This window comes from Panthera tigris, chromosome B1 (genome assembly GCF_018350195.1).
Source record: "Panthera tigris isolate Pti1 chromosome B1, P.tigris_Pti1_mat1.1, whole genome shotgun sequence".
Taxonomy (NCBI): Eukaryota; Metazoa; Chordata; class Mammalia; order Carnivora; family Felidae; genus Panthera; species Panthera tigris.
This window is the reverse complement of record NC_056663.1, coordinates 15,818,812-15,824,597: the sequence shown is the minus strand read 5'-3', so window position 1 is coordinate 15,824,597 and position 5,786 is coordinate 15,818,812. Positions and strand designations below refer to the sequence as shown.

At 42.8% G+C, this 5,786-nt stretch overlaps 1 non-coding gene across 1 annotated transcript; it reads left to right on the top strand.

Annotated features, from left to right (window-relative positions):
• The first annotated feature begins 2,319 nt into the window (after window positions 1-2,319).
• Window positions 2,320-2,426, top strand: LOC122238166. The gene has a single exon (XR_006217128.1). It is a non-coding gene; the product is annotated as a U6 spliceosomal RNA (small nuclear RNA).
• Window positions 2,427-5,786: the final 3,360 nt, after the last annotated feature.

Here is a 5,786-nt window from a genome sequence, read left to right as displayed (position 1 = left end):
AATGGGGGTCAAGGGAGGGGTTTAAAGAAAGAGGATTTGTTGGAAGTTTTGTTGTTGTTGTTGTTGTTGTTGTTGTTGTTGTTGTTGTTGTTTTTGAAGTAGGCTTCACATCCAGCATGGAACCCAGCGTGGGATTTGAACTCACAATCCTGAGACCAAGACCTGAGCTGAGATCAAGAGTCTGACACTGAACCAAATGAGCCACCCAGGAACCCCTTGTTGGAAGCTTTTGAAAGAACATTTTAATCCCCAGACCACCTTCTCCAATTTGTGCAGTCAGACACTTGGCCTCCTCCACACTCACAGAATTAGAAGATTTTTTTTTTTTTTTTTCTGCACAGGAAAACAGAAGGTCCCTGGGTTGGAAGACAGTAGGCAGAGATGGAGGTGGATGCTGTGCTAGGAACTGGGAGCTGGAGTAACTACAGTCTTACTGGCTTCTGGGACCCCAGTCCTCCCCATCTCCTGGGCTCCCAGAATACTGGAAACCAGGCCATTGTCTTTAAGGTAGGAGACTGGAAAGTTCCCCTGGAGAATCTGAGCAGCCCAAGAAGAGAGTCTTACACATACCGATGATGAGTTTTCATTGGGAAAATGATGACCCTCGGGTGAAGTTCACTGTTGAAAAGCCCCAGCCACAAATTCACTCTCATGAGCAAATGATCAAGATTTACAGGTGCGGAAACCCTAATGTGAGAGATTCAGACCAAGACAAACCAACATTTAAAAAGCAACATGAGAAATAGCAGACACATTCAAAGAGAAGAAACTTAAAACAAAAACCCATCAGTAGTATCTTCAGTGAGGCAAGAAGAAATATTTCAACCTTGAGACAGCAAAAGAATGACGTAGAAACAGAACTTTTGAAGAAAAGGGAGCTCTAGACATTCAGAAACATAATGGAAAATTTGAAAAATGTAACAAATTGGAGGATAAAACTGAAGAACTCTCCTCAACAGTAGAGCAAATGATGTAAAAGAGAAAAAGTAAAAAAATCGGGGGATGGATCCACAAGACTTAATATCTAAGTAACAGGAGTTTCAGGAAAAGAGAACAGAAAAAGTGAACTGCCAAAAAGATAAGGGGATCAAAATAAAATGTCATCAGTTTTCTCAACAGTAATACCAGAGGCTAGAAGATGAGAAAGTGACGCCTTCAACCCTTGGAGGAATAACACTTCTACCTTAACATTTTTTTGTGTGTTTGATTTTTTATATTTGGGAGGGAGACAGACAGAGAGTGAGTAGGATAGGGGCAGAGAGACAGAGACAGAATCCAAAGCAGGCACCAGGCTCTGAGCTGTCTGTCAGCACAGAGCCCGACGTTGGGCTGGAACTCACGAACCGAACTGTGAGATCATAACCTGAGCTGAAGTCAGACGCTTAACTGACTGAGCCACCCAGGTGCCCCAAAACCACTTCTATCTTAGAATGACAAAAGAGCAGTTGCATATGAGGGCTGAAGAAAGACATTTTAGAAAGGCAATGTTTCAAAAAGTGTATTTCCCATGTGTTTATCAGGGAGCGACTGAAGGGTATGTTTCACCAAAACAAGGGAACAAACCAAGAACGAAGACTCAAGATAGAAGAAACGGGAGATCCGACTCAAGAGAAATGAAGGGAATCCTCAGGATGACAGCTCCACCCCAGTTGTTGAGAACAAAACAGTCCAGACTGGAACATGGCAGAGAATCTGGGAAGTGTTTCTTCAAGAGGATCAGATTGATAAAATATGGGATGCTCTAAGTGTCTTGAGAAGATGTGTATATCATTGCAGGAGACTTTGTGTTTGAATTTGTGGTAAGTGCATCTACTACTAATACACTTACTATCCAGGGAATTAAAAAAAGTTGTTCAGGATAGCAAAAGTCGTTATAGTTTAATACGTGGCTTAGTTCAGGGTAGCATTTACATGGTCGTAATGCTATGAATTACATTTACTGAATAAAGATCTAAGGAAAATTAATGATGTAACTGTATTGGAAGGATAAAGGGATGGGAAGGGTGTGCATGTGTTTCATGGGGAAAGGGGAAGAGAGCCAAATCCCTAACTTGCGAAGTGGTAAGCCAGTAGCTAAAGCCTATAAGTGAAAAATCAAGGAAACTGTACAGGAGGAAAAGTAAGTTTCCTTCTCTTCTGATTTCTCAGCTGAGGCCACTGGAATAAAAGATTAACAAGACAAAAACAGGAGTTGATTCGCATGCATACCTCATGTATACATGGGAAACACCCAAAGACAAATAAGTAACTCCTACAACCACTTAAGAATTCCAACTTAGGGGCGCCTGGGTGACTCAGCTGGTTAAATGTCTGACTTCAGTGCTCACTTCGGCAGCACATATACTAAAATTGGAACGATACAGAGAAGATTAGCATGGCCCCTGCACAAGGATGAGACACAAATTTGTGAAGCGTTCCATATTTTAAAATATTGTCAAAATGTCAATACTACCCAAAGCAACCTACACATTCAATGCAATCCCAATCAAAATTGCACCAGCATTCTTCTCGAAGCTAGAACAAGCAATCCTAAAATTCATATGGAACCACAAAAGGCCCCGAATAGCCAAAGTAATTTTGAAGAAGACCAAAGCAGGAGGCATCACAATCCCAGACTTTAGCCTCTACTACAAAGCTGTCATCATCAAGACAGCATGGTATTGGCACAAAAACAGACACATAGACCAATGGAATAGAATAGAAACCCCAGAACTAGACCCACAAACGTATGGCCAACTCATCTTTGACAAAGCAGGAAAGAACATCCAATGGAAAAAAGACAGTCTCTTTAACAAATGGTGCTGGGGGAACTGGACAGCAACATGCAGAAGACTGAAACTAGACCACTTTCTCACACCATTCACAAAAACAAACTCAAAATGGATAAAGGACCTGAATGTGAGACAGGAAACCATCAAAACCCTAGAGGAGAAAGCAGGAAAAGACCTCTCTGACCTCAGCCGCAGCAATTTCTTACTTGACACATCCCCAAAGGCAAGGGAATTAAAAGCAAAAATGAACTATTGGGACCTCATGAAGATAAAAAGCTTCTGCACAGCAAAGGAAACAACCAACAAAACTAAAAGGCAACCGATGGAATGGGAAAAGATATTTGCAAATGACCTATCAGACAAAGGGCTAGTATCCAAAATCTATAAAGAGCTCACCAAACTCCACACCCGAAAAACAAATAATCCAGTGAAGAAATGGGCAGAAAACATGAATAGACACTTCTCTAAAGAAGACATCCGGATAGCCAACAGGCACATGAAAAGATGTTCAACGTCGCTCCTCATCAGGCAAATACAAATCAAAACCTCACTCAGATATCACCTCACACCAGTCAGAGTGGCCAAAATGAACAAATCAGGAGACTATAGATGCCGGAGAGGATGTGGAGAAACGGGAACCCTCTTGCACTGTTGGTGGGAATGCAAACTGGTGCAGCCGCTCTGGAAAGCAGTGTGGAGGTTCCTCAGAAAATTAAAAACAGACCTACCCTATGACCCAGCAATAGCACTGCTAGGAATTTACCCAAGGGATACAGGAGTACTGATGCATAGGGGCACTTGTACCCCAATGTTTATAGCAGCACTCTCAACAATAGCCAAATTATGGAAAGAGCCTAAATGTCCATCAACTGATGAATGGATAAAGAGATTGTGGTTTATATACACAATGGAGTCCTACGTGGCAATGAGAAAGAATGAAATCTGGCCTTTTGTAGCAACGTGGATGGAACTGGAGAGTGTGATGCTAAGTGAAATAAGCCATACAGAGAAAGACAGATACCATATGGTTTCACTCTTATGTGGATCCTGAGAAACTTAACAGAAGACCAGGAGGGAGGGGAAGGGGAAAAAAAAAGAGGTTAGAGTGGGAGACAGCCAAAACATAAGAGACTCTTAAAAACTGAGAACAAGCTGGGGGTTGATGAGGGGTGGGAGGGAGGGGGGCGTGGGTGATGGGTATTGAAGAGAGCATCTTTTGGGATGAGTACTGGGTGTTGTATGGAAACCAATTTGACAATAAATTTCATATAATAAAAAAATAAATCTAATTCAGAACTTGAAAAAAAAATGTCCAACTTCAGCTCAGGTCATGATCTCGCTGTTCATGGGCTCAAGCCCTGCATCTGGCTCTGTGCTGACAGAATCCTGCTTTGGATTCCCTCTCTCTCTGTCCCTCTCCTGCTCACACTCTTTCTCTCTCTCAGAAATAATAAACATTAAAAAAAATTTTTTTAATAAAAAAAATTCCAACTTAAATGCCATCTTTATAGGGATAGGGGAGGGGAATGTAGGCCTCTTAGTGGGGGAGGAAATGCTTTTTAGGATAGATGAATGGGCCCCTGGAAGAATAGATGGGTGGTGTGGTAGTTTGTGACAAAGCTAGTCTGGGTGCAGGGTTGACGTCTAGGCTCCTTTCCTATGACAAGAGTCAGTTCTCCCTCGTTAATGACACTCACAGGAGGGGATTTATGACAACGGAGTTTCATTCAGAGGATCTGTCTTTAGGCAGATGAGGGGAGTTCAGAGAAAGCCTCTCCCCGTATTTGCCTACAGCTCGAAATAACCAGTATGTGAAAGTAACAAATTTGGGACTGGGCTCCTTCAGTCCTGTCTTACAGTGGCGCTTCCTGACCCTTTAAAAGCAACACAGGCATTTTATTTAGAGGTGGAGAGGTCAGTACCTAAAGCATCAGCTCACGGGTGCCTGAGTGGCTCAGGTGATTGAGTGACCCACTCTTGATCTTGGCCCAGGTCATGATCTCACAGTTTGTGAGATTGAGCCCTGTGTTGGGTTCTGCACTGACAGCACAGAGCCTGCTTGGGATTCTCTCTCTCCCTCTCTGTCTGTCTCTCTCTCTCTCAAAATAAATAAGTAAACATTAAAAAATAAATAAAGCATCAGCTCAGACACTTAAAAGTAGATCTTCTGGAGAAGAGGTAGTGTGGGAACCTGTCACAACAAACATTATGGAACTGTTTGGCTCTTTAAACAGTTGAAAACACTCTAAAATTCTGTATTACTTAATAAAAATTAAAGTGAAAAATATAAACAAACACCGAAAGGCCCACACAATGTGCCTCTCTGAAGTGGCAAATAAAACCAAGTGATAAATATTTCATAGCATGATTCCAACCGATATCATCTGAGGCACTTTGAGCTCAGAGCCAGAAAGTTCCATTTTTTTAAATGTTTATTTATTTATTTTGAGAGAGAGAGAGAGAGTGAGCACAAACGCATGAGTGGGGTAGGGGCAGAGGAAGAAGGGGACAGAGAATACAAGGCAGTCTCTGCATGGCCAACGCAGAACCTGACACGGGGCTTGAACCCATGAACTGTGAGATCATGACCTGGGATGAGATCAAGAGACAGACGCGTAAGCGACTGGGCCACTCAGAAGCCCCAGAAAGTTCCATTTTTAAAAAAAAATTTTTTTTTTATTAAAAAAAAATTTTTTTTAACGTTTTATTTATTTTTGAGACAGAGAGAGACAGAGCATGAACGGGGCAGGGGCAGAGAGAGAGGGAGACACAGAATCAGAAGCAGGCTCCAAGCTCTGAGCCATCAGCCCAGAGCCCGACGCGGGGCTCGAACTCACGGACCGCGAGATCGTGACCTGGGCTGAAGTCAGACGCTTAACCGACTGAGCCACCCAGGTGCCCCAGAAAGTTCCATTTTTAAGTGGGAAGGGAATCTCAGCACCAATGCGGTGATGGACCCAGACAGAGGGGAAGCAGCATTTCCCCAGTGGTGGGAGAAGACACAGACCAGATCTG